We start from the raw sequence: 25,426 nt of genomic DNA on the forward strand, positions 1-25,426 counted from the left end.
GAATGTGTGTGTGGGAGAGAATGCGTGTGTGTGAGAGAGAATGTGTGTGTGAGAGAGAATGCGTGTGTCATAGAGAATATGTATGTGAGAGAGAGAATGTATGTGAGAGAGAGAGAGAGAATGTGTGTGTGAGAGAGAATGTGTGTGAGAGAGAGATTGTGTGTGTGAGAGAGAGAATGTGTGTGTCAGAGAGAGAATGTGTGTGTGAGAGAGAGAATGTGTGTGTGAGAGAGAGTGTGTGTGTGGGAGAGAATGCGTGTATGAGAGAGAGAATGCGTGTGTGAGAGAGAGAATGTGTGTGTGAGAGAGAGAATGTCTGTGTCAGAGAGAGAATGTGTGTGTGAGAGAGAATGTGTGTGTGAGAGAGAATGTGTGGGTGAGAGAGAGAATGTGTGTGTGAGAGAGAGAATGGGTGTGTCAGAGAGAGAATGCGTGTGTGAGAGAGAGAATGTGTGTGTGAGAGAGAATGTGTGTGAGAGAGAGAATGTGTGTGTGAGAGAGAGAATGTGTGTGTGTGAGAGAATGTGTGTGTGAGAGAGAATGTGTGTGTGAGAGAGAGAATGTGTGTGTGAGTGATAGAATGCGTGTGTGTGAGAGAGAGAATGTGTGTGTGAGAGAGAATGTGTGTGTGAGAGAGAGAATGTGTGTGTGAGAGAGAATATGTGTGTGAGAGAGAGAATGTGTGTGTGAGAGAATGTGTGTGTGAGAGAGAATATGTGTGTGAGAGAGAGAATGTGTGTGTGAGAGAGAGAATGTGTGTGTGAGAGAGAGAATGCGTGTGTCAGAGAGAATGCGTGTGTCAGAGAGAGAATGTGTGTGAGAGAGAATGTGTGTGTGAGAGAGAATGTGTGTGTGAGAGAGAATGCGTGTTAGAGAGAGAGAGAGAATGTCTGAGAGAGAGAGAGAGAATGCATGTGTGAGAGAGAATGCGTGTGAGAGGGAGAGAATGCGTGCGTGAGAGAGAGAATGTGTGTGTGAGAGAGAATGTGTGTGTGAGAGAGAATGCATGTGAGAGAGAGAGAATGTGTGTGTGAGAGAGAATGCGTGTGTGAGAGAATGAATGCGTGTGTGCAAAAGACAGAGAATTAGTGTGTGAGAGAGAGAGAGAATGCGTGAGAGAGAGAATGCGTATGTGTGAGAGAGAGAATGTGTGTGTGTGAGAGAGAGAATGTTTGTGAGAGAGAGAATGTTTGTGAGAGAGAGATAATGCGTATGCGTGTGAGAGAGAGAATGAGTGTGTGTGAGAGAGAATGTGTGTGTGAGAGAGAATGTGTGTGTGAGAGAGAATGCATGTGAGAGAGAGAGAATGTGTGTGTGAGAGAGAATGCGTGTGTGAGAGAGTGAATGCGTGTGTGCAAAAGAGAGAGAATGCGTGTGTGAGAGAGAGAGAATGCGTGAGAGAGAGAATGCGTGTGTGTGAGAGAGAGAATGTGTGTGTGAGAGAGAGAATGTGTGTGTGAGAGAGAGATTGTGTGTGTGTGAGAGAGAATGCGTGTGTGAGAGAGAATGTGTGTGAGAGAGAATGTGTGTGAGAGAGAGAATGCGTGTGAGAGAGAGAGAATGTGTGTGTGAGAGAGAGAATGTGTGTGTGAGAGAGAGAATGTGTGTGTCATAGAGAGAATGTGTGTGTGAGAGAGAGAATGTGTGTGTGAGAGAGAGAGAATGTGTGTGTGAGAGAGAATGCGTGTGTGTGAGAGAGAATGTGTGTGTAAGAGAGAGAATGTGTGTGTGAGAGAGAGAGAATGTGTGTGTGAGAGAGAATGCGTATGTGTGAGAGACAATGTGTGTGTGAGAGAGAAGGTGTGTGAGAGAGAATGTGTGTGTGAGAGAGAGAATGTGTGTGTGAGAGAGAATGCGTGTGTGTGTGAGAGAGAATGCGTGTGTGAGAGAGAATGCGTGTGTGAGAGAGAATGCGCGTTTGTGGGAGAGAATGTGTGTGTGGGAGAGAATGCGTGTGTGTGAGAGAGAATGTGTGTGTGAGAGAGAATGCGTGTGTCATAGAGAATATGTATGTGAGAGAGAGAATGTATGTGTGAGAGAGAGAGAGAATGTGTGTGTGAGAGAGAATGTGTGTGTGAGAGAGAGATTGTGTGTGTGAGAGAGAGAATGTGTGTGTCAGAGAGAGAATGTGTGTGTGAGAGAGAGAATGTGTGTGTGAGAGAGAGTGTGTGTGTGGGAGAGAATGCGTGTATGAGAGAGAGAATGCGTGTGTGAGAGAGAGAATGTGTGTGTGAGAGAGAGAATGTCTGTGTCAGAGAGAGAATGTGTGCGTGAGAGAGAATGTGTGTGTGAGAGAGAATGTGTGGGTGAGAGAGAGAATGTGTGTGTGAGAGAGAGAATGTGTGTGTTAGAGAGAGAATGTGTGTGTGAGAGAGAGAATGTGTGTGTGAGAGAGAATGTGTGTGAGAGAGAGAATGTGTGTGTGAGAGAGAGAATGTGTGTGTGTGAGAGAATGTGTGTGTGAGAGAGAATGTGTGTGTGAGAGAGAGAATGTGTGTGTGAGTGATAGAATGCGTGTGTGTGAGAGAGAGAATGTGTGTGTGAGAGAGAATGTGTGTGTGAGAGAGAGAATGTGTGTGTGAGAGAGAATATGTGTGTGAGAGAGAGAATGTGTGTGTGAGAGAGAGAATATGTGTGTGAGAGAGAATATGTGTGTGAGAGAGAGAATGTGTGTGAGAGAGAGAGAATGTGTGTGTGAGAGAGAGAATGCGTGTGTCAGAGAGAATGCGTGTGTCAGAGAGAGAATGTGTGTGAGAGAGAATGTGTGTGTGAGAGAGAATGTGTGTGTGAGAGAGAATGCGTGTGTGCAAGAGAGAGAGAATGCGTGTTAGAGAGAGAGAGATAGAATGTCTGTGAGAGAGAGAGAGAATGCATGTGTGAGAGAGAATGCGTGTGTGAGAGAGAATGCGTGTGAGAGAGAGAGAATGCGTGTGTGAGAGAGAGAGAGAGAATGCGTGTGAGAGAGAGAGAGAATGTGTGTGTGAGAGAGAACGCGCGTGTGAGAGAGAGAATGTGTGCGTGAGAGAGAGAATGTGTGTGTGAGAGAGAATGTGTGTGTGAGAGAGAATGCATGTGAGAGAGAGAGAATGTGTGTGTGAGAGAGAATGCGTGTGTGAGAGAGTGAATGCGTGTGTGCAAAAGAGAGAGAATGCGTGTGTGAGAGAGAGAGAATGCGTGAGAGAGAGAATGCGTGTGTGTGAGAGAGAATGTGTGTGTGTGAGAGAGAGAATGTTTGTGAGAGAGAGAATGTTTGTGAGAGAGAGATAATGCATGTGCGTGTGAGAGAGAGAATGAGTGTGTGTGAGAGAGAATGTGTGTGTGTGAGAGAGAGAATGTTTGTGAGAGAGAGAATGTTTGTGAGAGAGAGATAATGCATGTGCGTGTGAGAGAGAGAATGAGTGTGTGTGAGAGAGAATGCGTGTGTGAGAGAGAGAGAATGCTTGTGCGAGAGAGAATGCGTGTGTGAGAGAGAAATAATGCGTGTGTGAGAGAGAGAATGTGTGTGAGAGAGAGAATGTGTGTGTGAGAGAGAATGTGTGTGAGAGAGAATGCGTGTGACAGAGAGAATGTGTGTGTGAGACAGAGAAGGAGTGTGTGAGAGAGAGAATGTGTGTGTGAGAGAGAATGTCTGTGTGAGAGAGAATGTGTGTGAGAGAGAGAGAATGTGTGTGTGTGAGAGAGAATGCGTGTGTGAGAGAGAGAATGCGTGTGTGAGAGAGAGAATGTGTGTGTGAGAGAGAATGTGTGTGTGAGAGAGAGAATGTGTGTGTGTGAGAGAGAATGTGTGTGTCAGAGAGAGAATGTGTGTGTGAGAGAGAGAATGTGTGTGTGAGAGAGAATGTGTGTGAGAGAGAATGTGTGTGAGAGAGAGAGAATGTGTGTGTGTGAGAGAGAATGCGTGTGTGAGAGAGAGAATGCGTGTGTGAGAGAGAGAATGTGTGAGTGAGAGAGAATGTGTGTGTGAGAGAGAGAATGTGTGTGTGAGAGAGAGAATGTGTGTGTCAGAGAGAGAATGTGTGTGTGAGAGAGAGAATGTGTGTGTGAGAGAGAATGTGTGTGAGAGAGAGAATGTGTGTGAGAGAGAGAGAATGTGTGTGTGTGAGAGAATGTGAGTGTGAGAGAATGTGTGTGTGAGAGAGAGAGTGTGTGTGTGTGAGAGAGAGAATGTGTGTGAGAGAGAGAATGTGTGTGTGTGAGAGAGAGAATGTGTGTGTGTGAGAGAGAGAATGTGTGTGAGAGAGAATGTGTGTGTGAGAGAGAGAGAATGTGTGTGTGAGAGAGAACGCGTGTGTGAGAGAGAATGTGTGTGTGTGTGAGAGAGAATGTGCGTGTGAGAGAGAATGCGTGTGTGAGAGAGAATGTGTGTGTGTGAGAGAGAATGTGCGTGTGAGAGAGAATGCGTGTGTGAGAGAGAATGCGTGTGAGGGAGAGAGAATGTGTGTGTGAGAGAGTATGTGTGTGTGAGAGAGAGAATGTGTGTGTGAGAGAGAGATTGTGTGTGTGAGAGAGAATGTGTGTGAGAGAGAATGTGTGTGAGAGAGAGAATGTGTGTGTGAGAGAGAATGCGTGTGTGAGAATGCGTGTGAGAGAGAGAATGTGTGCGTGAGAGAGAATGTGTGTGTGAGAGAGAGAATGTGTGTGTCAGAGAGAGAATGTGTGTGTGAGAGAGAGAATGTGTGTGTGAGAGAGAGTGTTTGTGGGAGAGAATGCGTGTATGAGAGAGAGAATGAGTGTGTGAGAGAGAGAATGTGTGTGTGAGAGAGAGAATGTGTGTGTCAGAGAGAGAATGTGTGTGTCAGAGAGAGACTGTGTGTGTGAGAGAGAATGTGTTTGTGAGAGAGAATGTGTGTGTGAGAGAGAGAATGTGTGTGAGAGAGAGAATGTGTGTGTGTGAGAGAATGTGTGTGTGAGAGAGAATGTGTGTGTGAGAGAGAATGTGTGTGTGTGAGAGAGAATGTGTGTGTGAGAGAGAATGTGTGTGTGAGAGAGAGAATGTGTGTGTGAGAGAGAGAATGTGTGTGTCGTAGAGAGAATGTGTGTGAGAGAGAATGTGTGTGTGAGAGAGAGAATGCGTGTGAGAGAGAGAGAATGTGTGTGTGAGAGAGAGAATGTGTGTGAGAGGGAGAGAATGTGTGTGTCATAGAGAGAATGTGTGTGTGAGAGAGAGAATGTGTGTGTGAGAAACAGAATGTGTGTGTGAGAGAGAATGCGTGTGTGTGAGAGAGAATGTGTGTGTAAGAGAGAGAATGTGTGTGTGAGAGAGAGAATGTGTGTGTGAGAGAGAATGCGTGTGTGTGAGAGAGAATGTGTGTGTGAGAGAGAAGGTGTGTGAGAGAGAATGTGTGTGTGAGAGAGAATGTGTGTGTGAGAGAGAGAATGTGTGTGTGAGAGAGAATGCGTGTGAGAGAGAGAATGTGTGCGTGAGAGAGAATGTGTGTGTGAGAGAGAATGTGTGTGTGAGAGAGAATGCGTGTGTGAGAGAGAATGTGTGTGAGAGAGAGAATGTGTGTGCGAGAGAGAATGTGTGTGTGAGAGAGAATGTGTGTGAGAGAGAATGCGTGTGTCAGAGAGAATGTGTGTGTGAGAGAGAGAAGGTGTGGTGAGAGAGAGAATGTGTGTGTGAGAGAGAATGTCTGTGTGAGAGAGAATGTGTGTGAGAGAGAGAGAATGTGTGTGTGTGAGAGAGAATGCGTGTGTGAGAGAGAGAATGCGTGTGTGAGAGAGAGAATGTGTGTGTGAGAGAGAATGTGTGTGTGAGAGAGAGAATGTGTGTGTGAGAGAGAGAATGTGTGTGTCAGAGAGAGAATGTGTGTGTGAGAGAGAGAATGTGTGTGTGAGAGAGAATGTGTGTGAGAGAGAGAATGTGTGTGTGAGAGAGAGAATGTGTGTGTGTGAGAGAATGTGTGTGTGTGAGAGAATGTGTGTGTGAGAGAGAGAGTGTGTGTGTGAGAGAGAGAATGTGTGTGAGAGAGAGAATGTGTGTGTGTGAGAGAGAGAATGTGTGTGTGAGAGAGAGAATGTGTGTGAGAGAGAATGTGTGTGTGAGAGAGAGAGAATGTGTGTGTGAGAGAGAATGCGTGTGTGAGAGAGAATGTGTGTGTGTGAGAGAATGTGCGTGTGAGAGAGAATGCGTGTGTGAGAGAGAATGTGTGTGTGAGAGAGAATGTGCGTGTGAGAGAGAATGCGTGTATGAGAGTGAGTGCGTGTGAGAGAGAGAGAATGTGTGTGTGAGAGAGTATGTGTGTGTGAGAGAGAGAATGTGTGTGTGAGAGAGAGAATGTGTGTGTGAGAGAGAATGTGTGTGAGAGAGAATGTGTGTGAGAGAGAGAATGTGTGTGTGAGAGAGAATGCGTGTGTGAGAGAGAATGCGTGTGAGAGAGAGAATGTGTGCGTGAGAGAGAATGTGTGTGTGAGAGAGAATGTGTGTGTGAGAGAGAATGCGTGTGTGGGAGAGAATGTGTGTGCGAGAGAGAATGTGTGTGTGAGAGAGAATGCGTGTGTGAGAGAGAGAATGTGTGTGTGAGAGAGAATGTGCGTGAGAGAGAATGCGTGTGTCAGAGAGAATGTGTGTGTGAGAGAGAGAAGGTGTGTGTGTGAGAGAGAATGTGTGTTGGAGAGAGAATGTCTGTGTGAGAGAGAATGTGTGTGTGAGAGAGAGAATGTGAATGTGTGAGAGAGAATGCGCGTGTGAGAGAGAGAATGCGTGTGTGAGAGAGAATATGTGTGTGAGAGAGAATGTGTGTGTGAGAGAGAGAATGTGTGTGTGAAAGAGAGAATGTGTGTGTCAGAGAGAGAATGTGTGTGTGTGTGAGAGAGAATGTGTGTGTGAGAGAGAATGTGTGTGAGAGAGAGAATGTGTGTGAGAGAGAGAGAATGTGTGTGTGAGAGAATGTGTGTGTTAGAGAGAATGTGTGTGTGAGAGAGAGAATGTGTGTATGAGAGAGAGAATGTGTGTGTGAGAGAGAAATTGTGTGTGTGTGAGAGAGAATGCGTGTGTAAGAGAGAATGCGTGTGTGAGAGAGAGAATGTGTGTGTGAGAGAGAATGTGTGTGTGAGAGAGAATGTCTGTCAGAGAGAGAGAATGTGTGTGTGAGAGATAATGCGTGTGTCAGAGAGAATGCGTGTGTCAGAGAGAATGCGTGTGTGAGAGAGAGAATGTGTGTGTCAGAGAGAATGCGTGTGTCAGAGAGAGAATGCGTGTGTGAGAGAGAGAATGCATGTGTGTGAGAGAGAATGCGTGTGTGAGAGAGAGAATGTGTGTGTGAGAGAGAATGTGTGTGTGAGAGAGAGATTGTGTGTGTGAGAGAGAGAATGTGTGTGTCAGAGAGAGAATGTGTGTGTGAGAGAGAGAATGTGTGTGTGAGAGAAAGTGTGTGTGTGGGAGAGAATGCGTGTATGAGAGAGAGAATGCGTGTGTGAGAGAGAGAATGTGTGTGTGAGAGAGAGAATGTCTGTGTCAGAGAGAGAATGTGTGTGTGAGAGAGAATGTGTTTGTGAGAGAGACTGTGTGTGTGAGAGAGAGAATGCGTGTGTGAGAGAGAGAATGCGTGTGTGAGAGAGAATGCGTGTGAGAGAGAGAGAATGTGTGTGTGAGAGAGTATGTGTGTGTGAGAGAGAGAATGTGTGTGTGAGAGAGAGATTGTGTGTGTGAGAGAGAATGTGTGTGAGAGAGAATGTGTGTGAGAGAGAGAATGTGTGTGTGAGAGAGAATGCGTGTGTGAGAATGCGTGTGAGAGAGAGAATGTGTGCGTGAGAGAGAATGTGTGTGTGTGAGAGAGAATGTGTGTGTCAGAGAGAGAATGTGTGTGTGAGAGAGAGAATGTGTGTGTGAGAGAGAGTGTTTGTGGGAGAGAATGCGTGTATGAGAGAGAGAATGAGTGTGTGAGAGAGAGAATGTGTGTGTGAGAGAGAGAATGTGTGTGTCAGAGAGAGAATGTGTGTGTCAGAGAGAGACTGTGTGTGTGAGAGAGAATGTGTTTGTGAGAGAGAATGTGTGTGTGAGAGAGAGAATGTGTGTGAGAGAGAGAATGTGTGTGTGTGAGAGAATGTGTGTGTGAGAGAGAATGTGTGTGTGAGAGAGAATGTGTGTGTGTGAGAGAGAATGTGTGTGTGAGAGAGAATGTGTGTGAGAGAGAGAGAATGTGTGTGTGTGAGAGAGAATGTGTGTGTGAGAGAGAGAATGTGTGTGTCGTAGAGAGAATGTGTGTGAGAGAGAATGTGTGTGTGAGAGAGAGAATGCGTGTGAGAGAGAGAGAATGTGTGTGTGAGAGAGAGAATGTGTGTGAGAGGGAGAGAATGTGTGTGTCATAGAGAGAATGTGTGTGTGAGAGAGAGAATGTGTGTGTGAGAAACAGAATGTGTGTGTGAGAGAGAATGCGTGTGTGTGAGAGAGAATGTGTGTGTAAGAGAGAGAATGTGTGTGTGAGAGAGAGAATGTGTGTGTGAGAGAGAATGCGTGTGTGTGAGAGAGAATGTGTGTGTGAGAGATAAGGTGTGTGAGAGAGAATGTGTGTGTGAGAGAGAATGTGTGTGTGAGAGAGAGAATGTGTGTGTGAGAGAGAATGCGTGTGAGAGAGAGAATGTGTGCGTGAGAGAGAATGTGTGTGTGTGAGAGAGAATGTGTGTGTGAGAGATAAGGTGTGTGAGAGAGAATGTGTGTGTGAGAGAGAATGTGTGTGTGAGAGAGAATGCGTGTGTGAGAGAGAATGTGTGTGAGAGAGAGAATGTGTGTGCGAGAGAGAATGTGTGTGTGAGAGAGAATGTGTGTGAGAGAGAATGCGTGTGTCAGAGAGAATGTGTGTGTGAGAGAGAGAAGGTGTGGTGAGAGAGAGAATGTGTGTGTGAGAGAGAATGTCTGTGTGAGAGAGAATGTGTGTGAGAGAGAGAGAATGTGTGTGTGTGAGAGAGAATGCGTGTGTGAGAGAGAGAATGCGTGTGTGAGAGAGAGAATGTGTGTGTGAGAGAGAATGTGTGTGTGAGAGAGAGAATGTGTGTGTGAGAGAGAGAATGTGTGTGTCAGAGAGAGAATGTGTGTGTGAGAGAGAGAATGTGTGTGTGAGAGAGAATGTGTGTGAGAGAGAGAATGTGTGTGTGAGAGAGAGAATGTGTGTGTGTGAGAGAATGTGTGTGTGTGAGAGAATGTGTGTGTGAGAGAGAGAGTGTGTGTGTGAGAGAGAGAATGTGTGTGAGAGAGAGAATGTGTGTGTGTGAGAGAGAGAATGTGTGTGTGTGAGAGAGAGAATGTGTGTGAGAGAGAATGTGTGTGTGAGAGAGAGAGAATGTGTGTGTGAGAGAGAATGCGTGTGTGAGAGAGAATGTGTGTGTGTGTGAGAGAATGTGCGTGTGAGAGAGAATGCGTGTGTGAGAGAGAATGTGTGTGTGAGAGAAAATGTGCGTGTGAGAGAGAATGCGTGTATGAGAGTGAGTGCGTGTGAGAGAGAGAGAATGTGTGTGTGAGAGAGTATGTGTGTGTGAGAGAGAGAATGTGTGTGTGAGAGAGAGAATGTGTGTGTGAGAGAGAATGTGTGTGAGAGAGAATGTGTGTGAGAGAGAGAATGTGTGTGTGAGAGAGAATGCGTGTGTGAGAGAGAATGCGTGTGAGAGAGAGAATGTGTGCGTGAGAGAGAATGTGTGTGTGAGAGAGAATGTGTGTGTGAGAGAGAATGCGTGTGTGGGAGAGAATGTGTGTGCGAGAGAGAATGTGTGTGTGAGAGAGAATGCGTGTGTGAGAGAGAGAATGTGTGTGTGAGAGAGAATGTGCGTGAGAGAGAATGCGTGTGTCAGAGAGAATGTGTGTGTGAGAGAGAGAAGGTGTGTGTGTGAGAGAGAATGTGTGTTGGAGAGAGAATGTCTGTGTGAGAGAGAATGTGTGTGTGAGAGAGAGAATGTGAATGTGTGAGAGAGAATGCGCGTGTGAGAGAGAGACTGCGTGTGAGAGAGAGAGAATGTGTGTGTGTGAGAGAATGTGTGTGTGAGAGAGAATGTGTGTGTGAGAGAGAGAATGTGTGTGTGAGAGAGAGAATGTGTGTGTGAGAGAGAAATTGTGTGTGTGTGAGAGAGAATGCGTGTGTAAGAGAGAATGCGTGTGTGAGAGAGAGAATGTGTGTGTGAGAGAGAATGTGTGTGTGAGAGAGAATGTCTGTCAGAGAGAGAGAATGTGTGTGTGAGAGAGAATGCGTGTGTCAGAGAGAATGCGTGTGTCAGAGAGAATGCGTGTGTGAGAGAGAGAATGTGTGTGTCAGAGAGTATGCGTGTGTCAGAGAGAGAATGCGTGTGTGAGAGAGAGAATGCATGTGTGTGAGAGAGAATGCGTGTGTGAGAGAGAGAATGTGTGTGTGAGAGAGAATGTGTGTGTGAGAGAGAGAATGTGTGTGTGAGAGAGAGTGTGTGTGTGGGAGAGAATGCGTGTATGAGAGAGAGAATGCGTGTGTGAGAGAGAGAATGTGTGTGTGAGAGAGAGAATGTCTGTGTCAGAGAGAGAATGTGTGTGTGAGAGAGAATGTGTTTGTGAGAGAGACTGTGTGTGTGAGAGAGAGAATGTGTGTGAGAGAGAGAATGTGTGTGAGAGAGAGAATGTGTGTGTGAGAAACAGAATGTGTGTGTGAGAGAGAATGCGTGTGTGTGAGAGAGAATGTGTGTGTAAGAGAGAGAATGTATGTGTGAGAGAGAGAATGTGTGTGTGAGAGAGAATGCGTGTGTGTGAGAGAGAATGTGTGTGTGAGAGAGAAGGTGTGTGAGAGAGAATGTGTGTGTGAGAGAGAATGTGTGTGTGAGAGAGAGAATGTGTGTGTGAGAGAGAATGCGTGTGAGAGAGAGAATGTGTGCGTGAGAGAGAATGTGTGTGTGAGAGAGAATGTGTGTGTGAGAGAGAATGCGTGTGTGAGAGAGAATGTGTGTGAGAGAGAGAATGTGTGTGCGAGAGAGAATGTGTGTGTGAGAGAGAATGTGTGTGAGAGAGAATGCGTGTGTCAGAGAGAATGTGTGTGTGAGAGAGAGGAGGTGTGGTGAGAGAGAGAATATGTGTGTGAGAGAGAATGTCTGTGTGAGAGAGAATGTGTGTGAGAGAGAGAGACTGTGTGTGTGTGAGAGAGAATGCGTGTGTGAGAGAGAGAATGCGTGTGTGAGAGAGAGAATGTGTGTGTGAGAGAGAATGTGTGTGTGAGAGAGAGAATGTGTGTGTGAGAGAGAATGTGTGTGAGAGAGAGAATGTGCGTGTGAGAGAGAGAATGTGTGTGTGTGAGAGAATGTGTGTGTGTGAGAGAATGTGTGTGTGAGAGAGAGAGTGTGTGTGTGTGAGAGAGAGAATGTGTGTGAGAGAGAGAATGTGTGTGTGTGAGAGAGAGAATGTGTGTGTGTGAGAGAGAATGTGTGTGAGAGAGAATGTGTGTGTGAGAGAGAGATAATGTGTGTGTGAGAGAGAATGCGTGTGTGAGAGAGAATGTGTGTGTGTGAGAGAGAATGTGCGTGTGAGAGAGAATGCGTGTGTGAGAGAGAATGTGTGTGTGAGAGAGAATGTGCGTGTGAGAGAGAATGCGTGTATGAGAGAGAATGCGTGTGAGAGAGAGAGAATGTGTGTGTGAGAGAGTATGTGTGTGTGAGAGAGAGAATGTGTGTGTGAGAGAGAGAATGTGTGTGTCAGAGAGAATGCGTGTGTCAGAGAGAGAATGCGTGTGTGAGAGAGAGATTGCATGTGTGTGAGAGAGAGAATGCGTGTGTGAGAGAGAGAATGTGTGTGTGAGAGAGAATGTGTGTGTGAGAGAGAGATTGTGTGTGTGTGAGAGAGAATGTGTGTGTCAGAGAGAGAATGTGCGTGTGAGAGAGAGAATGTGTGTGTGAGAGAGAGTGTGTGTGTGGGAGAGAATGCGTGTATGAGAGAGAGAATGCGTGTGTGAGAGAGAGAATGTGTGTGTGAGAGAGAGAATGTCTGTGTCAGAGAGAGAATGTGTGTGTGAGAGAGAATGTGTTTGTGAGAGAGAATGTGTGTGTGAGAGAGAGAATGTGTGTGAGAGAGAGAATGTGTGTGTGAGAGAGAATGTGTGTGTGAGAGAGAATGTGTGTGTGAGAGAGAATGTGTGTGTGAGAGAGAGAATGTGTGTGTGAGAGAGAGATTGTGTGTGTGTGAGAGAGAATGCGTGTGTGAGAGAGAATGTGTGTCAGAGAGAATGTGTGTGAGAGAGAGAATGCGTGTGAGAGAGAGAGAGAATGTGTGTGTGAGAGAGAGAATGTGTGTGTGAGAGAGAGAATGTGTGTGTCATAGGGAGAATGTGTGTGTGAGAGAGAGAATGTGTGTGTGAGAGAGAGAATGTGTGTGTGAGAGAGAATGCGTGTGTGTGAGAGAGAATGTGTGTGTAAGAGAGAGAATGTGTGTGTGAGAGAGAGAATGTGTGTGTGAGAGAGAATGCGTGTGTGTGAGAGACAATGTGTGTGTGAGAGAGAAGGTGTGTGAGAGAGAATGTGTGTGTGTGAGAGAGAATGTGTGTGTGAGAGAGAATGCGTGTGTGTGTGAGAGAGAATACGTGTGTGAGAGAGAATGAGTGTGTGAGAGATAATGCGCGTTTGTGGGAGAGAATGTGTGTGTGGGAGAGAATGCGTGTGTGTGAGAGAGAATGTGTGTGTGAGAGAGAATGCGTGTATCATAGAGAATATGTGTGTGAGAGAGAGAATGTATGTGAGAGAGAGAGAGAGAGAATGTGTGTGAGAGAGAGAATGCCTGTGTGAGAGAGAGAGAGAATGTGTGTGAGAGAGAGAATGTGTGTGAGATAGAGAATGCGTCTGTGTGAGAGAGAATGTGTGTGTGAGAGAGAGAATGTGTGTGTGAGTGATAGAATGCGTGTGTGTGAGAGAGAGAATGTGTGTGTGAGAGAGAATGTGTGTGTGAGAGAGAGAATGTGTGTGTGAGAGAGAATATGTGTGTGAGAGAGAGAATGTGTGTGTGAGAGAGAGAATGTGTGTGTGAGAGAGAATATGTGTGTGAGAGAGAGAATGTGTGTGAGAGAGAGAGAATGTGTGTGTGAGAGAGAGAATGCGTGTGTCAGAGAGAATGCGTGTGACAGAGAGAGAATGTGTGTGAGAGAGAATGTGTGTGTGAGAGAGAATGTGTGTGTGAGAGAGAATGCGTGTGTGCAAGAGAGAGAGAATGCGTGTTAGAGAGAGAGAGAGAGAATATCTGTGAGAGAGAGAGAGAATGCATGTGTGAGAGAGAATGCGTGTGTGAGAGAGAATGCGTGTGAGAGAGAGAGAATGCGTGTGAGAGAGAGAGAGAGAGAATGCGTGTGAGAGAGAGAGAGAATGTGTGTGTGAGAGAGAATGCGCGTGTGAGAGAGAGAATGTGTGCGTGAGAGAGAGAATGTGTGTGTGAGAGAGAATGTGTGTGTGAGAGAGAATGCGTGTGAGAGAGAGAGAATGTGTGTGTGAGAGTGAGAATGTGTGTGTGAGAGAGAATGCGTGTGTGAGAGAGTGAATGCGTGTGTGCAAAAGAGAGAGAATGCGTGTGTGAGAGAGAGAGAATGCGTGAGAGAGAGAATGCGTGTGTGTGAGAGAGAGAATGTGTGTGTGTGAGAGAGAGAATGTTTGTGAGACAGAGAATGTTTGTGAGAGAGAGATAATGCGTGTGCGTGTGAGAGAGAGAATGAGTGTGTGTGAGAGAGAATGCGTGTGAGTGAGAGAGAGAATGCGTGTGCGAGAGAGAATGCGTGTGTGAGAGAGAGATAATGCGTGTGTGAGAGAGAGAATGTGTGTGAGAGAGAGAATGTGTGTGTGAGAGAGAATGTGTGTGTGAGAGAGAATGTGTGTGTGAGAGAGAGAATGTGTGTGTGAGAGAGAATGCGTGTGAGAGAGAGAATGTGTGCGTGAGAGAGAATGTGTGTGTGAGAGAGAATGTGTGTGTGAGAGAGAATGCGTGTGTGAGAGAGAATGTGTGTGAGAGAGAGAATGTGTGTGCGAGAGATAATGTGTGTGTGAGAGAGAATGTGTGTGAGAGAGAATGCGTGTGTCAGAGAGAATGTGTGTGTGAGAGAGAGAAGGTGTGGTGAGAGAGAGAATGTGTGTGTGAGAGAGAATGTCTGTGTGAGAGAGAATGTGTGTGAGAGAGAGAGAATGTGTGTGTGTGTGAGAGAATGCGTGTGTGAGAGAGAGAATGCGTGTGTGAGAGAGAGAATGTGTGTGTGAGAGAGAATGTGTGTGTGAGAGAGTGAATGTGTGTGTGAGAGAGAGAATGTGTGTGTCAGAGAGAGAATGTGTGTGTGAGAGAGAGAATGTGTGTGTGAGAGAGAATGTGTGTGAGAGAGAGAATGTGTGTGTGAGAGAGAGAATGTGTGTGTGTGAGAGAATGTGTGTGTGTGAGAGAATGTGTGTGTGAGAGAGAGAGTGTGTGTGTGTGAGAGAGAGAATGTGTGTGAGAGAGAGAATGTGTGTGTGTGAGAGAGAGAATGTGTGTGTGTGAGAGAGAGAATGTGTGTGAGAGAGAATGTGTGTATGAGAGAGAGAGAATGTGTGTGTGAGAGAGAATGCGTGTGTGAGAGAGAATGTGTGTGTGTGAGAGAGAAAATGTGCGTGTGAGAGAGAATGCGTGTGTGAGAGAGAATGTGTGTGTGAGAGAGAATGTGCGTGTGAGAGAGAATGCGTGTATGAGAGTGAGTGCGTGTGAGAGAGAGAGAATGTGTGTGTGAGAGAGTATGTGTGTGTGAGAGAGAGAATGTGTGTGTGAGAGAGAGAATGTGTGTGTGAGAGAGAATGTGTGTGAGAGAGAATGTGTGTGAGAGAGAGAATGTGTGTGTGAGAGAGAATGCGTGTGTGAGAGAGAATGCGTGTGAGAGAGAGAATGTGTGCGTGAGAGAGAATGTGTGTGTGAGAGAGAATGTGTGTGTGAGAGAGAATGCGTGTGTGGGAGAGAATGTGTGTGCGAGAGAGAATGTGTGTGTGAGAGAGAATGCGTGTGTGAGAGAGAGAATGTGTGTGTGAGAGAGAATGTGTGTGAGAGAGAATGCGTGTGTCAGAGAGAATGTGTGTGTGAGAGAGAGAAGGTGTGTGTGTGAGAGAGAATGTGTGTTGGAGAGAGAACGTCTGTGTGAGAGAGAATGTGTGTGTGAGAGAGAGAATGTGAATGTGTGAGAGAGAATGCGCGTGTGAGAGAGAGAATGCGTGTGTGAGAGAGACAATGTGTGTGAGAGAGAATGTGTGTGTGAGAGAGAGAATGTGTGTGTGAAAGAGAGAATGTGTGTGTCAGAGAGAGAATGTGTGTGTGTGAGAGAGAGAATGTGTGTGTGAGAGAGAATGTGTGTGAGAGAGAGAATGTGTGTGAGAGAGAGAGAATGTGTGTGTGTGAGAGAATGTGTGTGTGAGAGAGAATGTGTGTGTGAGAGAGAGAATGTGTGTGTGAGAGAGAGAATGTGTGTGTGAGAGAGAAATTGTGTGTGTGTGAGAGAGAATGCGTGTGTAAGAGAGAATGCGTGTGTGAGAGAGAGAATGTGTGTGTGAGAGAGAATGTGTGTGTGAGAGAGAATGTCTGTCAGAGAGAGAGAATGTGTGTGTGAGAGAGAATGCGTGTGTCAGAGAGAATGCGTGTGTCAGAGAGAATGCGTGTGTGAGAGAGAGAATGTGTGTGTCAGAGAGAATGCGTGTGTCAGAGAGAGAATGCGTGTATGAGAGAGAGAATGTGTGTGTGTGAGAGAATGCATGTGTGTGAGAGAGAATGCGTGTGTGAGAGAGTGAATGTGTGTGTGAGAGAGAATGTGTGTGTGAGAGAGAGATTGTGTGTGTGAGAGAGAGAATGTGTGTGTCAGAGAGAGAATGTGTGTGTGAGAGAGAGAATGTGTGTGTGAGAGAGAGTGTGTGTGTGGGAGAGAATGCGTGTATGAGAGAGAGAATGCGTGTGTGAGAGAGAGAATGTGTGTGTGAGAGAGAGAATGTCTGTGTCAGAGAGAGAATGTGTGTGTGAGAGAGAATGTGTTTGTGAGAGAGACTGTGTGTGTGAGAGAGAGAATGTGTGTAAGAGAGAGAATGTGTGTGAGAGAGAGAATGTGTGTGTGAGAAACAGAATGTGTGTGTGAGAGAGAATGCATGTGTGTGAGAGAGAATGTGTGTGTAAGAGAGAGAATGTGTGTGTGAGAGAGAGAATGTGTGTGTGAGAGAGAATGCGTGTGTGTGAGAGAGAATGTGTGTGTGAGAGAGAAGGTGTGTGAGAGAGAATGTGTGTGTGAGAGAGAATGTGTGTGTGAGAGAGAGAATGTGTGTGTGAGAGAGAATGCATGTGAGAGAGAGAATGTGTGCGTGAGAGAGAATGTGTGTGTGAGAGAGAATGTGTGTGTGAGAGAGAATGCGTGTGTGAGAGAGAATGTGTGTGAGAGAGAGAATGTGTGTGCGAGAGAGAATGTGTGTGTGAGAGAGAATGTGTGTGAGAGAGAATGCGTGTGTCAGAGAGAATGTGTGTGTGAGAGAGAGAAGGTGTGGTGAGAGAGAGAATGTGTGTGTGAGAGAGAATGTCTGTGTGAGAGAGAATGTGTGTGAGAGAGAGAGAATGTGTGTGTGTGAGAGAGAATGCGTGTGTGAGAGACAGAATGCGTGTGTGAGAGAGAGAATGTGTGTGTGAGAGAGAATGTGTGTGTGAGAGAGAGAATGTGTGTGTGAGAGAGAGAATGTGTGTGTCAGAGAGAGAATGTATGTGTGAGAGAGAGAATGTGTGTGTGAGAGAGAATGTGTGTGAGAGAGAGAATGTGTGTGTGAGAGAGAGAATGTGTGTGTGTGAGAGAGAGTGTGTGTGTGTGAGAGAGAGAATGTGTGTGAGAGAGAGAATGTGTGTGTGTGAGAGAGAGAATGTGTGTGTGTGAGAGAGAGAATGTGTGTGAGAGAGAATGTGTGTGTGAGAGAGAGAGAATGTGTGTGTGAGAGAGAATGCGTGTGTGAGAGAGAATGTGTGTGTGTGAGAGAGAATGTGCGTGTGAGAGAGAATGCGTGTGTGAGAGAGAATGTGTGTGTGAGAGAGAATGTGCGTGTGAGAGAGAATGCGTGTATGAGAGAGAATGCGTGTGAGAGAGAGAGAATGTGTGTGTGAGAGAGTATGTGTGTGTGAGAGAGAGAATGTGTGTGTGAGAGAGAGAATGTGTGTGTGAGAGAGAATGTGTGTGAGAGAGAATGTGTGTGAGAGAGAGAATGTGTGTGTGAGAGAGAATGCGTGTGTGAGAGAGAATGCGTGTGAGAGAGAGAATGTGTGCGTGAGAGAGAATGTGTGTGTGAGAGAGAATGTGTGTGTGAGAGAGAATGCGTGTGTGGGAGAGAATGTGTGTGCGAGAGAGAATGTGTGTGTGAGAGAGAATGCGTGTGTGAGAGAGAGAATGTGTGTGTGAGAGAGAATGTGTGTGAGAGAGAATGCGTGTGTCAGAGAGAATGTGTGTGTGAGAGAGAGAAGGTGTGTGTGTGAGAGAGAATGTGTGTTGGAGAGAGAATGTCTGTGTGAGAGAGAATGTGTGTGAGAGAGAGAGAATGTGTGTGTGTGTGAGAGAGAATGCGCGTGTGAGAGAGAGAATGCGTGTGTGAGAGAGACAATGTGTGTGAGAGAGAATGTGTGTGTGAGAGAGAGAATGTGTGTGTGAAAGAGAGAATGTGTGTGTCAGAGAGAGAATGTGTGTGTGTGAGAGAGAGAATGTGTGTGTGAGAGAGAATGTGTGTGAGAGAGAGAATGTGTGTGAGAGAGAGAGAATGTGTGTGTGAGAGAATGTGTGTGTGAGAGAGAATGTGTGTGTGAGAGAGAGAATGTGTGTGTGAGAGAGAGAATGTGTGTGTGAGAGAGAAATTGTGTGTGTGTGAGAGAGAATGCGTGTGTAAGAGAGAATGCGTGTGTGAGAGAGAGAATGTGTGTGTGAGAGAGAATGTGTGTGTGAGAGAGAATGTCTGTCAGAGAGAGAGAATGTGTGTGTGAGAGAGAATGCGTGTGTCAGAGAGAATGCGTGTGTCAGAGAGAATGCGTGTGTGAGAGAGAGAATGTGTGTGTCAGAGAGAATGCGTGTGTCAGAGAGAGAATGCGTGTGTGAGAGAGAGAATGCATGTGTGTGAGAGAGAATGCGTGTGTGAGAGAGAGAATGTGTGTGTGAGAGAGAATGTGTGTGTGAGAGAGAGATTGTGTGTGTGAGAGAGAGAATGTGTGTGTCAGAGAGAGAATGTGTGTGTGAGAGAGAGAATGTGTGTGTGAGAGAGAGTGTGTGTGTGGGAGAGAATGCGTGTATGAGAGAGAGAATGCGTGTGTGAGAGAGAGAATGTGTGTGTCAGAGAGAGAATGTGTGTGTGAGAGATTATGTGTGTGTGAGAGAGAATGTGTTTGTGAGAGAGAATGTGTGTGTGAGAGAGAGAATGTGTGTGAGAGAGAGAATGTGTGTGTGAGAGAGAATGTGTGTGTGAGAGAGAATGTGTGTGTGAGAGAGAGAATGTGTGTGTGAGAGAGAATGTGTGTGTGAGAGAGAGAATGTGTGTGTGAGAGAGAGAATGTGTGTGTGAGAGAGAGATTGTGTGTGTGTGAGAGAGAATGCGTGTGTGAGAGAGAATGTGTGTGAGAGAGAATATGTGTGAGAGAGAGAATGCGTGTGAGAGAGAGAGAGAATGTGTGTGTGAGAGAGAGAATGTGTGTGTGAGAGAGAGAATGTGTGTGTCATAGGGAGAATGTGTGTGTGAGAGAGAGAATGTGTGTGTGAGAGAGAGAATGTGTGTGTGAGAGAGAATGCGTGTGTGTGAGAGAGAATGTGTGTGTAAGAGAGAGAATGTGTGTGTGAGAGAGAGAATGTGTGTGTGAGAGAGAATGCGTGTGTGTGAGAGACAATGTGTGTGTGAGAGAGAAGGTGTGTGAGAGAGAATGTGTGTGTGTGAGAGAGAATGTGTGTGTGAGAGAGAATGCGTGTGTGTGTGAGAGAGAATACGTGTGTGAGAGAGAATGAGTGTGTGAGAGATAATGCGCGTTTGTGGGAGAGAATGTGTGTGTGGGAGAGAATGCGTGTGTGTGAGAGAGAATGTGTGTGTGAGAGAGAATGCGTGTGTCATAGAGAATATGTGTGTGAGATAGAGAATGTATGTGAGAGAGAGAGAGAGAGAATGTGTGTGAGAGAGAGAATGCCTGTGTGAGAGAGAGAGAGAATGTGTGTGAGAGAGAGAATGTGTGTGAGATAGAGAATGCGTCTGTGTGAGAGAGAATGTGTGTGTGAGAGAGAGAATGTGTGTGTGAGTGATAGAATGCGTGTGTGTGAGAGAGAGAATGTGTGTGTGAGAGAGAATGTGTGTGTGAGAGAGAGAATGTGTGTGTGAGAGAGAATATGTGTGTGAGAGAGAGAATGTGTGTGTGGGAGAGAGAATGTGTGTGTGAGAGAGAATATTTGTGTGAGAGAGAGAATGTGTGTGAGAGAGAGAGAATGTGTGTGTGAGAGAGAGAATGCGTGTGTCAGAGAGAATGCGTGTGTCAGAGAGAGAATGTGTGTGAGAGAGAATGTGTGTGTGAGAGAGAATGTGTGTGTGAGAGAGAATGCGTGTGTGCAAGAGAGAGAGAATGCGTGTTAGAGAGAGAGAGAGAGAATATCTGTGTGAGAGAGAGAGAATGCATGTGTGAGAGAGAATGCGTGTGTGAGAGAGAATGCGTGTGAGAGAGAGAGAATGCGTGTGAGAGAGAGAGAGAGAGAATGCGTGTGAGAGAGAGAGAGAATGTGTGTGTGAGAGAGAATGCGCGTGTGAGAGAGAGAATGTGTGCGTGAGAGAGAGAATGTGTGTGTGAGAGAGAATGTGTGTGTGAGAGAGAATGCGTGTGAGAGAGAGAGAATGTGTGTGTGAGAGAGAGAATGTGTGTGTGAGAGAGAATGCGTGTGTGAGAGTGTGAATGCGTGTGTGCAAAAGAGAGAGAATGCGTGTGTGAGAGAGAGAGAATGCGTGAGAGAGAGAATGCGTGTGTGTGAGAGAGAGAATGTGTGTGTGTGAGAGAGAGAATGTTTGTGAGACAGAGAATGTTTGTGAGAGAGAGATAATGCGTGTGCGTGTGAGAGAGAGAATGAGTGTGTGTGAGAGAGAATGCGTGTGAGAGAGAGAGAGAATGCGTGTGCGAGAGAGAATGCGTGTGTGAGAGAGAGATAATGCGTGTGTGAGAGAGAGAATGTGTGTGAGAGAGAGAATGTGTGTGTGAGAGAGAATGTGTGTGAGAGAGAATGCGTGTGTCAGAGAGAATGTGTGTGTGAGAGAGAGAAGGAGTGTGTGAGAGAGAGAATGTGTGTGTGAGAGAGAATTTCTGTGTGAGAGAGAATGTGTGTGAGAGAGAGAGAATGTGTGTGTGTGAGAGAGAATGCGTGATGTGAGAGAGAGAATGCGTGTGTGAGAGAGAGAATGTGTGTGTGAGAGAGAATGTGTGTGTGAGAGAGAGAATGTGTGTGTGTGAGAGAGAATGTGTGTGTCAGAGAGAGAATGTGTGTGTGAGAGAGAGAATGTGTGTGTGAGAGAGAATGTGTGTGAGAGAGAATGTGTGTGAGAGAGAGAGAATGTGTGTGTGTGAGAGAATGTGTGTGTGTGAGAGAATGTGTGTGTGAGAGAGAGAATGCGTGTCAGAGAGAGAGAATGTGTGTGTGAGAGAGAGACTGTGTGTGTCATAGAGAGAATGTGTGTGTGAGAGAGAGAATGTGTGTGTGAGAGAGAATGTGTGTGAGAGAGAGAGAATGTGTGTGTGTGAGAGAGAATGCGTGTGTGAGAGAGAGAATGTATGTGTGAGAGAGAATGTGTGTGTGTGAGAGAGAATGTGTGTGTGAGAGAGAGAATGTGTGTGTCAAAGAGAGAATGTGTGTGTGAGAGAGAGAATGTGTGTGTGAGAGAGAATGTGTGTGAGAGAGAGAATGTGTGTGAGAGAGAGAGAATGTGTGTGTGTTTTTGAGAATGTGTGTGTGTGAGAGAATGTGTGTGTGAGAGAGAGAGTGTGTGTGTGTGTGAGAGAGAACGTGTGTGAGAGAGAGAATGTGTGTGTGTGAGAGAGAGAATGTGTGTGTGTGAGAGAGAGAATGTGTGTGAGAGAGAATGTGTGTGTGAGAGAGAGAGAATGTGTGTGTGAGAGAGAATGCGTGTGTGAGAGAGAATGTGTGTGTGTGAGAGAGAATGTGCGTGTGAGAGAGAATGCGTGTGTGAGAGAGAATGTGTGTGTGTGAGAGAGAATGTGCGTGTGAGAGAGAATGCGTGTGTGAGAGAGAATGCGTGTGAGAGAGAGAGAATGTGTGTGTGAGAGGGTATGTGTGTGTGAGAGAGAGAATGTGTGTGTGAGAGAGAGAATGTGTGTGTGAGAGAGAATGTGTGTGAGAGAGAATGTGTGTGAGAGAGAAAATGTGTGTGTGAGAGAGAATGCGTGTGTGAGGGAGAATGCGTGTGAGAGAGAGAATGTGTGCGTGAGAGAGAATGTGTGTGTGAGAGAGAATGTGTGTGTGTGAGAGAATGCGTGTGTGGGAGAGAATGTGTGTGCGAGAGAGAATGTGTGTGTGAGAGAGAATGCGTGTGTGAGAGAGAGAATGTGTGTGTGAGAGAGAATGTGTGTGAGAGAGAATGCGTGTGTCAGAGAGAATGTGTGTGTGTGAGAGAGAAGGTGTGTGTGAGAGAGAGAATGCGTGTGTGAGAGAGAATGTGTGTGAGAGAGAGAGAATGTGTGTGTGTGAGAGAGAATGCGCGTGTGAGAGAGAGAATGCGTGTGTGAGAGAGACAATGTGTGTGTGAGAGAGAATGTGTGTGTGAGAGAGAGAATGTGTGTGTCAGAGAGAGAATGTGTGTGTGTGAGAGAGAGAATGTGTGTGTGAGAGAGAATGTGTGTGAGAGAGAGAATGTGTGTGTGAGAGAGAGAATGTGTGTGTGTGAGAGAATGTGTGTGTGAGAGAGAATGTGTATGTGCGAGAGAGAATGTGTGTGTGAGAGAGAAATTGTGTGTGTGTGAGAGAGAATGCGTGTGTGAGAGAGAATGCGTGTGTGAGAGAGAGAATGTGTGTGTGAGAGAGAATGTGTGTGTGAGAGAGAATGTCTGTCAGAGAGAGAGAATGTGTGTGTGAGAGAGAATGCGTGTGTCAGAGAGAATGCGTGTGTCAGAGAGAATGCGTGTGTGAGAGAGAGAATGTGTGTGTCAGAGAGAATGCGTGTGTCAGAGAGAGAATGCGTGTGTGAGAGAGAGAATGCATGTGTGAGAGAGAGAATGCGTGTGTGAGAGAGAGAATGTGTGTGTGAGAGAGAATGTGTGTGTGAGAGAGAGATTGTGTGTGTGTGAGAGAGAATGTGTGTGTCAGAGAGAGAATGTGTGTGTGAGAGAGAGAATGTGTGTGTGAGAGAGAGAGTGTGTGTGTGGGAGAGAATGCGTGTATGAGAGAGAGAATGCGTGTGTGAGAGAGAGAATGTGTGTGTGAGAGAGAGAATGTGTGTGTCAGAGAAGGAATGTGTGTGTGAGAGAGAATGTGTTTGTGAGAGAGAATGTGTGTGTCAGAGAGAGAATGTGTGTGTGAGAGAGAATGTGTGTGTGAGAGAGAATGTGTGTGTGAGAGAGAATGTGTGTGTGAGAGAGAGAATGTGTGTGTGAGAGAGAATGTGTGTGTGAGAGAGAGAATGTGCGTGTGAGAGAGAGAATGTGTGTGTGAGAGAGAGATTGTGTGTGTGTGAGAGAGAATGCGTGTGTGAGAGAGAATGTGTGTGAGAGAGAATGTGTGTGAGAGAGAGAATGCGTGTGAGAGAGAGAGAATGTGTGTGTGAGAGAGAGAATGTGTGTGTGAGAGAGAGAATGTGTGTGTCATAGAGAGAATGTGTGTGTGAGAGAGAGAATGTGTGTGTGAGAGAGAGAATGTGTGTGTGAGAGAGAATGCGTGTGTGTGAGAGAGAATGTGTGTGTAAGAGAGAGAATGTGTGTGTGAGAGAGAGAATGTGTGTGTGAGAGAGAATGCGTGTGTGTGAGAGACAATGTGTGTGTGAGAGAGAAGGTGTGTGAGATAGAATGTGTGTGTGAGAGAGAATGTGTGTGTGAGAGAGAGAATGTGTGTGTGAGAGAGAATGCGTGTGTGTGTGAGAGAGAATGCGTGTGTGAGAGAGAATGCGTGTGTGAGAGAGAATGCGCGTTTGTGGGAGAGAATGTGTGTGTGGGAGAGAATGCGTGTGTGGGAGAGAATGCGTGTGTGTGAGAGAGAATGTGTGTGTGAGAGAGAATGCGTGTGTCAGAGAGAATATGTGTGTGAGAGAGAGAATGTATGTGAGAGAGAGAGAGAGAATGTGTGTGAGAGAGAGAATGCCTGTGAGAGAGAGAGAGAGAATGTGTGTGAGAGAGAGAATGTGTGTGAGAGAGAGAATGCGTGTGTGTGAGAGAGAATGTGTGTGTGAGAGAGAGAATGTGTGTGTGAGTGATAGAATGCGTGTGTGTGAGAGAGAGAATGTGTGTGTGAGAGAGAATGTGTGTGTGAGAGAGAGAATGTGTGTGTGAGAGAGAATATGTGTGTGAGAGAGAATGTGTGTGTGAGAGAGAATGTCTGTCAGAGAGAGAGAATGTGTGTGTGAGAGAGAATGCGTGTGTCAGAGAGAATGCGTGTGTCAGAGAGAATGCGTGTGTGAGAGAGAGAATGTGTGTGTCAGAGAGAATGCGTGTGACAGAGAGAGAATGCGTGTGTGAGAGAGAGAATGCGTGTGTGAGAGAGAGAATGTGTGTGTGAGAGAGAATGTGTGTGTGAGAGAGAGATTGTGTGTGTGAGAGAGAGAATGTGTGTGTCAGAGAGAGAATGTGTGTGTGAGAGAGAGAATGTGTGTGTGAGAGAGAGTGTGTGTGTGGGAGAGAATGCGTGTATGAGAGAGAGAATGCGTGTGTGAGAGAGAGAATGTGTGTGTGTGAGAGAGAGAATGTGTGTGTCAGAGAGAGAATGTGTGTGTCAGAGAGAGAATGTGTGTGTGAGAGAGAATGTGTTTGTGAGAGAGAATGTGTGTGTGAGAGAGAAAATGTGTGTGAGAGAGAGAATGTGTGTGTGAGAGAGAATGTGTGTGTGAGAGAGAATGTGTGTGTGAGAGATAGAATGTGTGTGTGAGAGAGAATGTGTGTGTGAGAGAGAGAATGTGTGTGTGAGAGAGAGAATGTGTGTGTGAGATAGAGATTGTGTGTGTGTGAGAGAGAATGCGTGTGTGAGATAGAATGTGTGTGAGAGAGAATGTGTGTGTGAGAGAGAGAATGCGTGTGAGAGAGAGAGAATGTGTGTGTGAGAGAGAGAATGTGTGTGTGAGAGAGAGACTGTGTGTGTCATAGAGAGAATGTGTGTGTGAGAGAGAGAATGTGTGTGTGAGAGAGAATGCGTGTGTGTGAGAGAGAATGTGTGTGTAAGAGAGAGAATGTGTGTGTGAGAGAGAGAATGTGTGTGTGAGAGAGAATGCGTGTGTGTCAGAGGGAATGCGTGTGTGAGAGAGAAGGTGTGTGAGAGAGAATGTGTGTGTGAGAGAGAATGTGTGTGTGAGAGAGAGAATGTGTGTGTGAGAGAGAATGCGTGTGTGTGAGAGAGAATGCGTGTGTGAGAGAGAATGCGTGTGTGAGAGAGAATGCGTGTGTGTGGGAGAGAATGTGTGTGTGGGAGAGAATGCGTGTGTGTGAGAGAGAATGTGTGTGTGAGAGAGAATGCGTGTGTCAGAGAGAATATGTGTGTGAGTGAGAGAATGTATGTGAGAGAGAGAGAGAGAATGTGTGTGTGAGAGAGAATGCCTGTGTGAGAGAGAGAGAGAATGTGTGTGTGAGAGAGAGAATGTGTGTGAGAGAGAGAATGTGTGTGAGAGAGAGAATGCGTGTGTGTGAGAGAGAATGTGTGTGTGAGAGAGAGAGAATGTGTGTGAGAGTGAGAGAATGCGTGTGTGTGAGAGAGAGAATGTGTGTGTGAGAGAGAATGTGTGTGTGAGAGAGAGAATGTGTGTGTGAGAGAGAATATGTGTGTGAGAGAGAGAATGTGTGTGTGAGAGAGAGAATGTGTGTGTGAGAGAGAATATGTGTGTGAGAGAGAGAATGTGTGTGAGAGAGAGAGAATGTGTGTGTGAGAGAGAGAATGCGTGTGTCAGAGAGAATGCGTGTGTCAGAGAGAGAATGTGTGAGAGAGAGAATGTGTGAGAGAGAGAATGTGTGTGTGAGAGAGAGAGAATGCATGTGTGAGAGAGAATGCGTGTGTGAGAGAGAATGCGTGTGAGAGAGAGAGAATGCGTGTGAGAGAGAGAGAGAATGCGTGTGAGAGAGAGAGAGAATGTGTGTGTGAGAGAGAATGCGCGTGTGAGAGAGAGAATGTGTGTGTGAGAGAGAGAATGTGTGTGTGAGAGAGAATGCGTGTGAGAGAGAGAGAGAATGTGTGTGAGAGAGAGAATGTGTGTGTGAGAGTGAATGCGTGTGTGAGAGAGTGAATGCGTGTGTGCAAAAGAGAGAGAATGCATGTGTGAGAGAGAGAGAATGCGTGAGAGA

This window comes from Chiloscyllium plagiosum, unplaced genomic scaffold, assembly GCF_037043375.1.
Source record: "Chiloscyllium plagiosum isolate Xiang-an unplaced genomic scaffold, Cpla_swu_hap1 HiC_scaffold_14, whole genome shotgun sequence".
NCBI lineage: Eukaryota > Metazoa > Chordata > Chondrichthyes > Orectolobiformes > Hemiscylliidae > Chiloscyllium > Chiloscyllium plagiosum.